Genomic DNA, 15,681 nt, shown 5'->3' on the forward strand with positions numbered 1-15,681 from the left:
CTAAAAAGGAGGATCAAATCCCAAAGAGGAGGGATGACCTTGACCTTGCCCTAGGTCAAGGTTGACCTAATCAACATTGCCATAAATCAGGGTTGACCTAGGGGCTCAAAACACAACTAGAGCAAAAAGCAAAAAGTCTCGAGGATACCTAAGAACCTAGAAATGATATCAGAATATGACTAAATGCCAAGAATAGGAACAAAATCCTAGTATGAATATGATGAAGGCTAAGAGGACCTATTGTTAGTCCTACCTAGAAAATAGAGGGAAATTAAGGAGAATCTTCAAGATCCTAACCCTAATTTCACCTAAAACAAAGGAATCAAATGAAAAATGCATCCTAAATGCAAATATATCATGATAAATGTACTGAAAGAGGGTGCTAAACCTACCAAGATGGAAGTGCTTCCATTTTTAGATGATGCAATATTGAACTAGTATTATTATATAGAATTAGAAAATGAAGTAAACTAATGAAATGTTTAGAAATGGATGAAATTTAGGATTATTATTTTTAAATATTATTTGGAATAAGAATTTTGATATATTTTCTTAATTTTTAGGGATGATTTTTTAGTTGCTGAAAAAGGTTGAATATTAGGGGTCTAGTTCCCGCTACAAAATTAGATGAAAATAAACCTTTTTCCTTTGATCTGAGATTATGTTTTAGATTACATATATAGGTAGATTATATTTCTCTTTTATAATAATTTAAATTTCAGTTCACCTGAAATTGATTGTTTAAATCTCCGACCACATTTTTCAAAATGAAACTAATCTTACCAAAAGAAAAATTATGCATTTTCGAAGAGGATTCTCTCCTCTAGAATATCATATTCTTTAAAAAAAATTAAAAAAATGAGTTACTATTATTTTCCTTCTCAACATCAAGATCTTCTCGAGTGTTAAAATATGTACTTGTAGTAATTCTTAATTACAATATACTATATCTAATTAAAATACTATAAACTCTATATGAGAATATTTTTGACTTTGAGCTTTATAAAATGGTGTTTATAAGTTATTAAAAAAATCATTCAAAAGAGTAAGAGTTATTAAAATATCAATTTTCTAAAATAATTTTATTTCTTTGGTAATTGGACACAAAGTAGTATAAAACATGCATTTAATATATATTTCCAATTGGAAAAGTGTGAGAAGATATATAACTTAGCTAGAATTAATTTATCTAGGTCATACATTTGAAAAAAATTGATTTTTATGTAGAAATACTCAAATTTAGTCATTTTGATAAGTCAACCTAAAAGGTGACACAACTTTGTACTTTTACCCCTCTCAAAACCATAAGTACAATGAAACCCCCCATGATAGAGGTTCGAGACTCCATAGCTCATCGAGAATGGTAGAACTCTTGTATCAATGATCATATCAATGTGGCTCCAATATGGAAGAAACAAAGGTAGTGGAAAAAGAAAGTGAAACCCTTGAATGTAAGGTGAAGTTGTTAGGCCTAGATGATGCTTAAAAGAGAATGCATGAGAATCCTATGATGGAATCTATTAGAGTATTTTTTAATTTATACTTATTAATTAAATCATATTGATTTAATTATATAAGTTTCTATTACTCTAGTTACTTAAGCTTCATTTAGGTGCATTATTAATTAATTATTAATTAATAATGTGCAACCTAGTTTTTTAGTTTAGGGTTTCTATCTCACCTTTATAAGGTTGAGCATTGTACATTTTTCATTATCTCTTATGCATTTTTCATTTGAGAGCAACTTTTCTTCTATCTCCATTTTTTAGCAAACCCTTGCCTCTTCTCGTCTTTTTCTTCTGTGACAGGTTTTTGCATGCAGGGATTCGAAGGCTTTGTGGACTTGATTGCCTTATTTGCTCAAATCCTACATGGTATCAGAGCCAGATCTGTTGTAGCTTGTTCGTGATTTGGAGAAAAAGGAGAACGAGGGTTTGGCAGAACAGATCTGGAACTTTTTGAGTATTTTTTGAGAAAACAGGGGGGTCACTATTTTTTGGAGCAGGTTGAGGCCAAACGGACGTCACGGATGGATTCAAAAGGCGTCAAAACCCCTATTTCCATATAAAATTTGTTTGATTTGGACAACGTTGCTCCGGGAGGCAATTTTTTTTAGCCCAGCAGGGCCGTACGACCTCCTTCACGCAGATCAAGGCATTTTAAAAAAAAAAATTTAAAAAATCTTTGTTTCGGGCCGCTCCGCCCTGGTGCCACCCCACAGCCATCGGAGCGCCGCCCGCGCCTGGCCGAAGCTCAGCCGCAGCCGGCGGACCACCCGCGGCGCAGCCTCCGCCCCACCGCCACCACTGCAGGCAGCGCCACCGGCGTTTACCGCCCGGGCACCACCTCCTCCAGCAGCGCCGCCACTTGCAGCAGTCTCGGCATGACATCATCTAACCAGCCGATGATGTCATCAATCCGACAACCGGATTTTTTCCCGGTGACTGGCTGTTGACGGCCATACGGCCGTCAAGTTTTTTCACATGCCTGTATTTTTTCAGAGAGCTCCCTTCTTGGACTTGCAGTTGGTTTTTTGGCCTTAACTTGGGCATACGGAGGTCTTTTTCCGATCTGAAAGAAGCGCTAGAAAGATGGTTCAGAGACGGAGACAATGGTACTAGTTTCATTTCATTTTGAGTTCATTTGAGCTTCCAATTTTAGCATTGAAGTAGAGAATTCTATTTCCCTCTTCTCTTCATCCGAAATCCAAGTTCTTTTCTCAATTTTTATACTTTCTATAGTTGTTTTCTTTGGTATTTGAGGGATATCATTATATATTGTGGGGGGGGGGGGGGGGGCACTTTCTTTTCTGTACTTTAATTCAGAATAAGACCCTTCTACTTCCGTCTTCTTCTCTCAATGGCGGACTCCTATGTCGCCTCCCTTACACCACACAACTACCATACTTGGAAAGGACAGATGACTAGATTGCTTATGGCAAAGGGGTTATGGTCATGTCTCGATGCGGCTCAACCAGTTCTACAGAGGCCTTATGAGCTTCTTATGCAGCGCAATAAAATGGATGAGGCAATGGGCCTCATTGCAATGAATATTTTAGAGGGGTTACTGTTTCACCTGGATGGTTTGAATACACCCAGGGCTATGTGGGACAAGTTTTCAACCTTATTTGGCACAATGAATCAATTCAAGATTCTACAGATAGATGCGAAGTTTACCTCCTTGATTCCTGAATCATTCACCAGCATTGAGGATTTCTTGATGAAATTCAAGTCTCTTCGATCTATGTTACTGGTTGTAGGAAAGACAAAATCTGATAATGAGTGTATCTTTCTGATACTGTCCAAGCTTCGAGGACCTTATCGGATTTTCACTTCTACCTTCTACTCCACTATGGATGCTCTAGGTGCACGACATGTTATGCCCTCTTTTGAGATTTTTTGTGATCGGTTGACTCGTGAGCAATCAAAGCTCACTAGTATGGATTCTCTTACAAGTTCACAGTCACAGGCATTGATTGCCAAGCCACCTCAGAGCACACAGAAGCCGAAGCAGTTATCAGATTCCTCTTCTCAACACTCTACTGGCCCACCATCTTCGTCTAAGGAGAAATAGAAGACTGAGAGACCTACATGTTCCTATTGTCAGAAGGGAACACATGATGAGTCACTTTGTTATCAGAAGAAGTTTGATGGTTATGAGAAACAGATAGCAGATTTGCAAGCTCTTCTTTAGAAGAGCAATCTTTCCTCTCCATCCTCTTCTGGCTCATAGGGGTCTTCTTATTAGTCTTCTTCTATCAATCCTACAGCTGAACAGGATCTTGGAAAGGGTCATGCATTGCGGGCTTCTTTCACATTCCCTTCATAGGTTCCTTGGATACTGGATTCAGGTGCTTCTCACCATATGGCATCTTCTCGAGAGATCTTCTCTTCTTTTGAGGCTTCTCCTATTCCCCATATTATCATTGGGAATAACACTATTATGATAGTTTGCGGGAAAGGCACTGTATGCATTCAGGATGGCACATTCAATGATGTGTTTTATGTTCCATCTCTGTCTGCAAACCTTCTCTCGGTTTATCAGATTTCTCACAGTGGGTCTGAGAAGACAGTTGAGTTCACTCCAGATTCAGTTTTCATCCGGGATAGTATGACAGGAGGTATTGTTGCTACAGGGACAGTTGATCTTTCCACCCATCTCTACTCCTTTTCACACTTTGGTCCACCTTTGCCAGAGCACGACTCTCCTCCTTTGAGAGAGCATCATGTGGTACAGTCAAGTTTCTTGAACCTCTGTGTGGTTCCTGAGACTGCTGTTGTAACTGCCTTGCCACCTCCTCTTGAGCTCTTTTCTATTCAGCAGAGTTCTTCTTCAGCACTGCTTGATCCTCCAGCTCCATTCATCAAGCCACTAGGTGCAGTTGTTGAAAATTCTATAGAGGACATTCATCTCCTCTTTGATGACAGTGTCAGCACACCTGTCATACCACTTACATTGGGGATTCCCTTTCAGGATCCTCGTGTCTACTCCTTTGAGCATCAGCTCGGCCTTCCAGTGACACCTTAGCTTTTGAGGTTCCCTCTACAGTGTCCACTACCTTTCACTCCTCTGCACTGGAGTCACAGTGGTTTGTTCATTCATCCAGGGGTTCTTTCATTCTGGGGGGGCTTTGGAGCCTTGACCCTCTCTCACGGGGGGGGGGGGGGGGGGGGGGTTAAAGTCACACATTGTACTTATGGCTTTGAGAGAGTCTCTTGAAGTCATTATATCTCTTTTTGGAGAGGGGTTTTTCCCACTGGGTTTTCTCCTTTACTCCAGTTTATAGAGATTTCCTTGTACTGGGTACCTGATTAGGCCTTGTTTCCGGGACCCACTTGTTTTTTGCTTTCATAGCTTTTCTTTGCTAGGTAAGCTTACTCCTTGCTTTCAGCTTAAGGGGGGGTATTAGAGTATTTTTTAATTTATACTTATTAATTAAATCATATTGATTTAATTATATAAGTTTCTATTACTCTAGTTACTTAAGCTTCATTTAGGTGCATTATTAATTAATTATTAATTAATAATGTGCAACCTAGTTTTTTAGTTTAGGGTTTCTATCTCACCTTTATAAGGTTGAGCATTGTACTTTTTTCATTATCTCTTATGCATTTTTCATTTGAGAGCAACTTTTCTTCCATCTCCATTTTTTAGCAAACCCTTGCCTCTTCTCGTCTTTTTCTTCTGTGACAGGTTTTTGCATGCAGGGATTCGAAGGCTTTGTGGATTTGATTGACTTATTTGCTCAAATCCTACAGAATCTCCAATAGAGATGAGATAATAGGTGTGTTGAATCTATCATCTAAGAGGAGATGAATATCCTCTGATATATCCTCAACAACTACACTAGGTGGCTCATGGAATGGAACTATAATTTTAGGAAATGCTAAAGAGTAATCATGTGCAACAAATGGAATTTGAACATGAGGTGGAGGTATAAAAGTCACAACTCTAGTCTCAGGAACAAAAAATAAGTTCAAGTGACCCAAATTCACTCCAATAAGCTCTTGTGAAGAAAGAGAGTGATTACTCAATAGTAGAGATGGTGGACCAAAATAAGAGAAATAATAAAAGTTGGAAGAATGATAAAAAATCCCTGTAGAAATAATATTTCATGTCTCATTATCTCTAATGTGCACTAAATCATGTGTAAATTCAACTGTCTTCCCTATCCCACTATGAGTAATCTGATAGATAGAGAGAAGGTTAGAGGAGAAATATGGAACACATAGTACATCATGGAATGCACCATCATCAATGTTAATAGAACCTTTCCCACATATATTCATAGAAATGTTATTCCCCTTCAAAATTTGTGGAGTAGGAGAATCCTCAAAAGAAGAGAACAAATCTTGAGAACATGCCATATGGTGTGAAGAATCTAAATCCACTAGCCATCTAGAAGAATGTGGAGTAGTAGTTGCACATAATGCATGAACCTTTCCTATGTCTTCCCCATATATTTGAAATAGTGATGAAAAAGACCTATGAGAAGTAGAAGAAGGAATTCTAATATTGCTCTTCTAAAGAAGAGAGGTCAAATTTGAAACCTATTTTTATCCATCCATCTTCTTCTAATAACAATGTGATTCATCATGATTGGGCTTATTAAAATAAGCACACTTCAGTCTATCTAGCTTTGATTTATCACTCTTATGAGGAGGTGGGCCTAATGAGAGGTGAGGGATATAATCAATCTAAGACTCTATAGAATGTGACTTATGTTTCTTCTCATTCTTTTAAAAAGATAGTTGGCTACCAATGCACAATTCTGTGAGCCTATATCCAACTAAGAGAGCTAGCTTTCTCTCGAGTCAAACAATCACAAGAAACCTCAAAGGATGGTATGGAAAATTTAGTACCCAAAGCATCCATGATGGAATGGAAGGTAGAAGCAAAAATCTAGAAGTTCCCACAAAGCTTAGAAAGAATTAGGTAAATGCACTCAGTTCCCATAACCCTACAATAAAGATCTCTATTATTTGAACTTCATCAAGAAGTCCTCAATGGAAGGAAAATAATATGGTATAAGAGAGGTAATCTCTACCTCAATCTAAAGTGCTTTGAACTCATTCACTATACCGAACAAGTTGTTAAACTTGGTCCACATAGCTAGAAGGGTATTGCACCAATCAAGATGGAACTGCAAACTATCTGAAACCTATAAAGAAATCAACCCCATTAACTCATTCATCTTGTTCCTATTTTGCATGACCTCAAAAGGCCTCTATAAAACTAGTTGCACTACATCTAAACAAGACCACAACCCTTCTAACCAAAGACGTTGTGTCATTAGAGATTTCAATGTGTGATAGTTATGAGGGGTTAGAGTTTGTATACAAGAAGAGGTCTTGGCCATATTTTTTAGAAGGGTATTTATTTTTAGATATTTTTATGTTTACTAAAGTAAATTATAGAAAATAATAAATTAAACACCCCCCACAATTCAATAAATTGAATCTTAGAAGCTAAAAAAGATTGCTTACAATGAGAGAGAAAAAAAGGCTTCAATAAACATCAAATGTACCTTTGAAAACTTTTAATTAAAAGATTAGATAATCTGAAGAGAGATCAAAGAGATTTTTCTTATGCTTCTTCTAGATCAAAAATTAGAGCCCAAATGCAAAAGATATGTCTCCTAGAGTCTAAAAATGAACTTCTGGATTTGAATGTGGAAACAAAAATCAAAATGGAAAAAATGGAAGATCAAACCTACACCATTGGATAGGTCTTAGAATCATCTTTAGAAAAATATCTTGTTTTTACAATTTTGACACCATATGTTCAAGATACAACCAAAAGACCAATTACTACTATTTTAACTAGAGAATGGTGACGATTGCATGAATGTCAAATTTCAGCTCAAAATTTGATGATGTCACCCCTACATGTGTAGACCTATGTCAATTCCTTGCTAACATGATGATGTCAAGATCTTGTAGGAATACCTATGCATTTTTTTAAAGGATTTTTTATACAACAAAATTTATAAAGTTTTAAAAAAACTCTATTAAAGTTTCCCCTTTCTTTTAAAAAAAATGCATCACCCTTGTTTTCATTTTTCTGATTTTTTGCTAAAATTTGAATTAGGAAGTGCATAGAAGGTCGTACGAACCTATTGGAAAACATTTTCTCTCTTTGTAGGCTACAATGTCCACATTGTATCACCTAATCTAGTAGTGTAAAATGAATACTAACTATTAAATGAAAGCATGTACAAAACTAAATAGTTAACACTTAAGATAGGACCAAGGTTATCACCATGAAAGGAAGCAAACCAAGAATGGTAGGCTCTGTTAATATCATAATTTACACCCAGTACTGAACTAAAAAAGTTTAGCAGTTCTAGCATAACATGGGAATTACTTCTTGATGAGACATACAACGAAGGCAAAACCTCTAGTTTCTATGCCGGCTCCTATTAAATATACAGTAAAACTTTAATGGACCTAATCTAAACTTTAGGGAAAAAGGGAAGAAATTACTAAAAATAAACCTTAAAACCTACAGTTCAAACTAAGAGATGGGTGATACACCAAAAGTGATATGAGAATTTGGGTAAAAATGATAGAGAAGGATTATTCAACTACTTGAAGTACAAACAAAACACTTCTTTTCTGTAAAGATTTTCATTAGTAATTTCTAATAAGGTTTGAAAAATGAATTTGCAAAAGGAGGAATACAGATACCTCTCTCTTATAAATTACACCTTTAAGAACATAGATTGCATCCTACAAATAGACTTACTCCTCTACAACCAGGTGCTTGAATGAGACAAAATTACTAGGAACAATAACAGTTCACAAATTATTTTTCAAATCATTCTGATATTACACACAGAATTGTAGAAAGAAAGAAGGTTCAAAAATTGACACAAATAGCATAAACTCAACTACTGTCACTTATATTAAACTTCCAAAGTGAACTAACTTATCACCAATAATCAACAAAAGATAGAAAGGAGGAGGTTTAACCATCTTGCTTGTTTCCTTGACAATTTTATTACTGTCCTCCTGCTTCTCATCAACATTTGTCAATATAGCATTGACATAGACATGTTCATCTTCTTCACATTCTCCACAATATTAAAAGGTATATTAACATGTGATTTCTGATGTGCTTTAATAGTAGCATGTTCTACTTGCTCGTGAACATTTTCATTGGTGACAAGGACATGAATATCTTCCACAATATTTGTGGAACATGATGGTTCAGATGTATCAAGTGCTTTACTTTTATTTTCCATCTGCTCTATTTCAAGCACTCTTTTCTTGGCTTGAGTATTGGCTGATATTGGTGAATCATTATTTACTGCACAAAACTCATATCTTTGTCAGTTAAGGAAAGTAGTTTCAGGAGTATGTGAATCATGCTACTATTCAGGTGCATTATTCATTGTATTTTTTTGTCCTATAGCTGTATTTTGTACCATCAATTCTTGATTAATCATCCCATTGGTGCAAGTAGCCTGATTGTGTGGTTCATTGTAGGGATAGCACCATTCAAAATTGATGTCAAGGTTACTTTGCATAGGCACAATATCTCTTACTGGATTAGTAGCATTGAGAGGGTTTGGGTTATAAGGCCGAAAAGGTCTTTGATTGATATTTTGCCCATAACCCATTGCATTACCCTAATATGGTTGCCTATTAACTTGGGCTTGGCCTTGGTTTTGTTGCTGATAAGGTGGATTTATAGCTTGATTTTGCTGTTGAAATACTAATTCTCTCAAAAGGGATTAAAATCCCATGCTTCAAAATAAAGTTAAAAGGAATTTTTGGGCAAGATATATTGTTCAAATACCCTAAAATCTTCATTCTTCAATTAGCATTCTGGAAGTCTTGAGAGTCTGAGAGGAAAAAATGAGGGTTTCATGATTGCTTTGTTGGTTCTTTGCACACTGCCATGAGACGGATTTGCTAGTTTTTTGAGGATAGAAAGTGAAGAACTTTGAAGCCGCCACTGTGAAAGGTATTTTGAAGCATTTTTTTTGCTCAAAGTGTTTTGTTCTTGCTAGGTATTTTTCTTTGTTGGCCGCCATTGTGCAAGTTGGAGCTTTGAATTTTGCAAAGTTTAAATTTCTATCTTCTCCAGTATAAGCTATGAGTATTTGTTTGACTTTGAATATGTAATCTCAATCAGCATTGACCCAATCAAAATTTCTGGCTTCATACATAATTTTCTCTCTAAACATGGGAAAATGTTAGTTGTCAATGACTGAGACCATCACCTACCACATTTCAATAGCTAAACAACATCCTTAGATCTCAAGCAAAAGCTTATTTGGGTAGGTATTTAGAGAAGTTTGTGCTTCGTTCTGCATTAAAATAAGATGCATTCGAGCATTTAGTCTTTGTAAATGGTATATTTCCATTCAAGATAGGCTATTATTAAATGCTTCAATATGTTGGCTTCAAAGCAGCCAATGCTTTGGCACACAAAATCCTCTCTCAAAGTAGCTCAATTGCATGATCCTCTTGTCTTTTTTTCTTTTTTTACTTCACTTGTGACATGCGAATCATCCAACAAATGGTTCTTTTCTAATGCTTAAAAATGCATCAAATGAAGCTTCTTTAACCATTCCTTTAGGTTAGAAACTTTAACATTATCTATTTCCACTATTATTTCTTCTATAAAAGAATATCCAGAGAAGATGATGTTAGTGGAACATTCATCACCACTGGATTTTTGCCATTCATGTACATTAGGTGCAAAAACATAGGAAGTAATGCCAATGTTAACTAGCATACTGCACAATACACAACATTATGCCAAACTCTAGCATAGTATATCTAGAGCACTCGAGATCTTGAAAAAATCTCTAGCCTATCATAGTTGATAGCAACAAAAGCTCTAGGAAACAAGATTGCCAAAAATACAACAATGTACTCAACATGAACACCTTCATTGCTTACTTTTCAAGAGTAGACCTTGTAGCTACAAGCGCATGAGAAAACTTATGAAATCTAATAGAAAGTATAGTCCCAATGCATAAGTAGCCAATGTCTCCTACAGGAGCACTTAATCCAGGTACCATAGGAAGAGCTGTATAGAATGACTTCTTTGATTTCTCCATTAAGGATTTTCCTTCTTCATGAGAAACCAAAAACCACCTTGACTCCCATATAAGAATCAAAATAACCTTGAACATTGGCAAAAAACTAACTCCAATGCCCATTGCGAACCAAAATTGTATAAACTTGAAGTGCTAGCACCCCATAGAGTACAATATTTCAATGAAAACTATAGTATTGAAATCACAATACCTTATGTTCGACAATGTAGTTTGAATTTAAGAATTCTATTTGTGATTTGATCAAAAAATCTTTAGAACTTACTTCACTCAAGCATCCCAAAGCACCATACAGATCACAAAGGACACCAGTGCCTTACATTCAATGTTTGGAATAAGCTATCTGGATGAATGCTTCAACATATTGCAGATTCAAATGCTTGGGATCTAGAGTGCTTGAGATTCCTCTGCTATTATAAACAGCTTTGGAATTTCCATTATCATCGTCAGATTGAGTGGAACTATTTGTGCAAAGAATGTATGGGTTGCATTTTTTTTTTTTGTTTAAAACTATTATCCTTGCAGTATACCACTATTTTTGCCTTTTGTTATTCATGTTACTATTTTGTCTACATTTTTTATCTTTTACTGTTGAGTCATTGTTTGACAGTTAATGGTTTTTCCATTCCTTTCCATTACTTTGACATTGGTAGCAATAGTAATTGATATTAGAGGATCTTGGATAATATATTCTAGAAAATTCTAAGCTTGTTAAATAATCTTCAGCATGTAATTGCTTAAAACAAGATTTCATTGCCATTGCTACTCTCTGTGTATACTTTTGCAGCAACTAAAGACAAGAACTATCATTCTAGATTTTTTCATAATCTGCTTATCTAACATTAGATGTTGGAGTTCATCTAAGTAATTCATTGTCTTTGCATGCTGAAATAACTATTTCTTGACTATTGGTACTTTGGTTTTTGATGATGTTTGAAACTGTATTCCATGAGGTTTGAGCATGGGCTCATGACACTTATAAACTATCCTTTATGATTTTCACCTACTGCATGTGAAATCAACATACTTGTTATTGATTATAATGAAAGGTTTCATATAGAATTAATATGTCCCTTTAACATCACATTCTCTACTTTTTTCATTTGAGCATTACCATTTTTTATATGTATTCAGAATAGGAAAGATATTACATGTGTGGGTACATAGTTTTATATAATCAGTCATTGATTAGATCTTTTAAGATCTAACCACACTATTTCCTATGTAGAAGAACGAAGACCAAGAACTACCAGATCAAGAGCTAGACCAGGAACAACACCGAAGATCATATAACCAATCAAAACCTGAAAAGGCAATGACTGGTTACCTCTAACTCTACCTTCCTATGTCATGCTTTTCTTATTCTCAATATGTATAAAAGGCAATAGTTAGACTCATGGCTTGTGTGAGATTTTTCATTTCCAACATTTTCTATTCATTCCATACTTTGTAAAACTAAAAATTGTACATATCAGTTGATTATTTATATAATGAACATTTGCTCATGATTTCTATATGATTGCAAATTTATGAAATGTAGATGAATTGAAAATGAATGATGTTTTCTTTTGCAATGTTACTATTAAGGTAAAATTCCAGCATGTGTAGAATTTTAGTAACATTTTTAGCAACCTCTACTATATGTCTACTTGCTAGACATTTGAACAATTTGTTGTATTCATTGGGCATAGACTCTAAAATTATGCATCCCTAGCACCTAGACCTAACAAAAAGCAACTTTCAAAGTTGCTAGTTCATTTTTAAATGCATACATGTAAACTAAATAGGACTCTTATTAGGTTGACAGATATGCATGATCAAACTCAAGTATCAACTTCAGAAGTCAAAACCATCATAACTGACCATTTATGTTATGTGTGGATGAATGCATGGATTTGAATGGATGCATGTATATGGTAGATATATAGACATGCATATATGTATGGTTAACAACTAGGCATGTATATTTATAGTGGTATATATATGCATAAGTATGTGTGTACTAGGTATAAGTAGACATTCAAACACATACATTGATGTATGCATAAATGGGATGGGTAGAAAATGACAGCTTAACAACATAAACCAGAAACTTGACTATCCTAACACAACAAAACAAGACAAGAAACTAACCTAGGACAAAAAACAAAAATTGACATGTGCTTGGACAACACTTAGGGAAAACTAAACTAAAATGCAAATGCACTTATTGGAAACACAAAAACTAACCTAGTATATACAAGATAGGACTGCAACTCATACCTCAAAATAAGGCTTGAGGTGCATCCCATTTATAGGGATTGGTGGAACATCTCCTTCCATTGTGGCCAGCTGGAAAGCATTATGCTCCTTGCATTCAACAATTAGAAATAACCCAACGCACATGTGATCAAACTTATTGTGATAGCCTGGCCTTCTTTTAAGAACATCCCATTTCAAGACAATATCACCCACACTGAATTCTCTAGATCTTTCTTTTCTATCAAAGCTTTTCTTAACTTGCATTTGCTGAAACTCCATACTTTGTATAGCTTTTTTTCTATTTTCTTCCAACTCCATTAACTATGCTCATCATACTAGAATAGGATCACCTTCTTCAAAAAGAACCAATCGAGTAGCAAGATCAAGAGCTAGTAACTTTGTTTCAATTGACAACTGAGCTTCTTTCCCATAGACCAACCTATAAGGTGAATTTCCAATAACCTGTTTTGGGGTGATTCTATCAACCCATAAGGCAGCCTTTAATTTAGAATGCCAATCTAGCTAATTCTCTTGCAGAGTTCTTTTGATAATAATTATCAGATTCTTATTAGAGGATTCTGCTAATCCATTACCTTGTGCGTAATAATTGGAACTAGTGCTGAGATAAATTCCATTTGTGAATGCCCAATCAGTCACTTTCAATCTAATGAAAGCAAGTGCATTATCAGAAATGATATAATCAGATACCCCAAACCTATTTACAATATCATCATAAAAGTTAAGGATTGTTGTTTCATTTACATCCTTTAGCACTACTACTTTTGTCCAACATGTAAAATAATCAGTAGTGGTAATTATCCATTTGTGACCTACACTTGACAAATGATTCATAGGTCCTATAAAGTCAACACCCCATTTTTGAAAGGGTTGTTTTGTCTTAATTGGTTGCAAAGGCAAAGCTAGTAGCCTTTCTTTTCCTACAAACATGGCACACTTGACATATTTTCTAACATATGCATGGATATCCTTAAAAATATTAGGCCAATAATATCCAGCTCTAAGAATTTTATATGCTGTTGTTCTAGGGGAAAAATTTCCTCCTAAATGACCATCATGGAATTCATGCAAGATATTTGTAACCTAATCTAAATCAATGCATCTAAGAAGTACACCATTATGGTCTTTCCTATACAAAACATCATTAATCAGGACAAAGGGAATAGATTTTAACTAATAATACCTCTATTTTGCTTTGTACAAAGTGGCTAGACACTCACTAGTCTTCAAAAAATGAACCATATCTTGTAACTAGCTTGTTGGTTTGTCATTATTTTCTGCAGTACCAATCAACAAAATAGTATTTGCTTGTCCATGAAGTTTTGAAAACTCTTTATCAGCAATTTTTTCACACAAGTCTTTGCCTCTAACTAATTTGGTTATCTGAATATCCATGTCATACTACATGACTTTTGTTATCTAGCCAGCTCGCTTTTCATTCAAATCCTTACTTAAGAGAAACTCTTTAACACTTGGATGTGCCACATGAAAAATCACTTTATTATGTGTCAATAAGTACCTAAATTTTTTAAGGCTTTTGACAACTAAAAGTAAATGTTTCCTAACAAAATTGTACCTTTTCTCATAATCTTCAAGTCCTTTGCTGAAAAAAGTGATTGCATGTTCCATTCCTCCTGAATTCTTCTGTACTAACATGGCTAAAATAATATCAAAACCACCATATGCATAGAGAATAAAATCCTTGTTGATCTATAAGTAAGATTGACAAGTGAGTGTCAACACACCTAACCATCTTCACTATACATGTTGAGTATACAATGGAAGCCGAGCTAGAATTCCTTTATGTGTCGAGTCATAGATAGTGCTGAGCAAACTATAGTTGCTATCGAGCACAACACATTACATTAGATGTTGAGTGACTCAAGATCCAATAGGATTCGAGAAAAGTAGAAGTCAAATAGGTGCCAAGCAAAGCAGGAATTCAACAGGTGCCGAGTGATACAATAATCCTATATGAGCCAAGCAATTCAAGAATTAGTGAAAGTTGAGCAAGGTAGAAAACTAATAGGTGCTGAGTAATGCAAAAACTATAGTAGATGCCAAGCAACCTAGAATAGATGGTGCCAAGAATCAGTATTACTTCATGTGCTAAACAATGTAAGATCAACATAAAATTTTGTGCAATCACAAGCCAAGATGAAAAATGGTTATGCATGACTCATTGATAGGATAAAAGGATAAGATCAAATCCTCACAATCACCTATATGATCCTCATGCAAACAATCCAAAAATTGGAAAGTGCATGCAGCCAATAGGTGAATTTTAAGGGTTTGAGTGGGAACATTTGAAACAATGATGCATGATGGACCACTAATCCTTATAAGGGAGTCTTGATGCCATTGAACAAGAGAGAGAGTGAGAAAAAGAAAAAGGAATCGTGAGAAGAAGGAAAAGTAGAGCCTATTAAGGTCATTGTAGAACATTGGTGTCAAAGATTTAGAGGAAAGGACATCATTTACACATCCAGTTGATCAATATAGAACAAGGAACACAATTAGTAGATTAGATCTAGTAGAGATTAGGGATAGACGAGTAGATCAAGTTCCTAAGATGAGCATTAGAGATTGCATTAGATCAGGTGTATTACTCTAATACTTTCTCACAATTGTATTAGGAACTTGGAAATCCCATGGACTTGGGTAGGTTTAACAACCTTCTGTAAATCCTTTAACAGGGTGGCATTCTAAGGTTAATGTTCTTAAGTCCTCTAACAAGGAACACTCCTAACAGGTGCAAAGATCCTTTAATAGCGTCACATTTAACAATGTGTTGTAGCCTTTAATAGGGCAGGCCTTTAACAGGGTAAACCATCAGAAGTGGTTGAAAT

General features: G+C 35.3%; 1 pseudogene; it reads right to left on the reverse strand.

The window, feature by feature from the left end:
* Positions 1-9,600: 9,600 nt before the first annotated feature.
* LOC149580349 (membrane-bound transcription factor site-2 protease homolog) lies at positions 9,601-13,132 on the reverse strand (annotated as a pseudogene).
* Positions 13,133-15,681: the final 2,549 nt, after the last annotated feature.

Source organism: Cupressus sempervirens, chromosome 1, assembly GCF_028749045.1.
Source record: "Cupressus sempervirens isolate cs-2001-9-10 chromosome 1, ASM2874904v1, whole genome shotgun sequence".
NCBI classification, from domain to species: domain Eukaryota; kingdom Viridiplantae; phylum Streptophyta; class Pinopsida; order Cupressales; family Cupressaceae; genus Cupressus; species Cupressus sempervirens.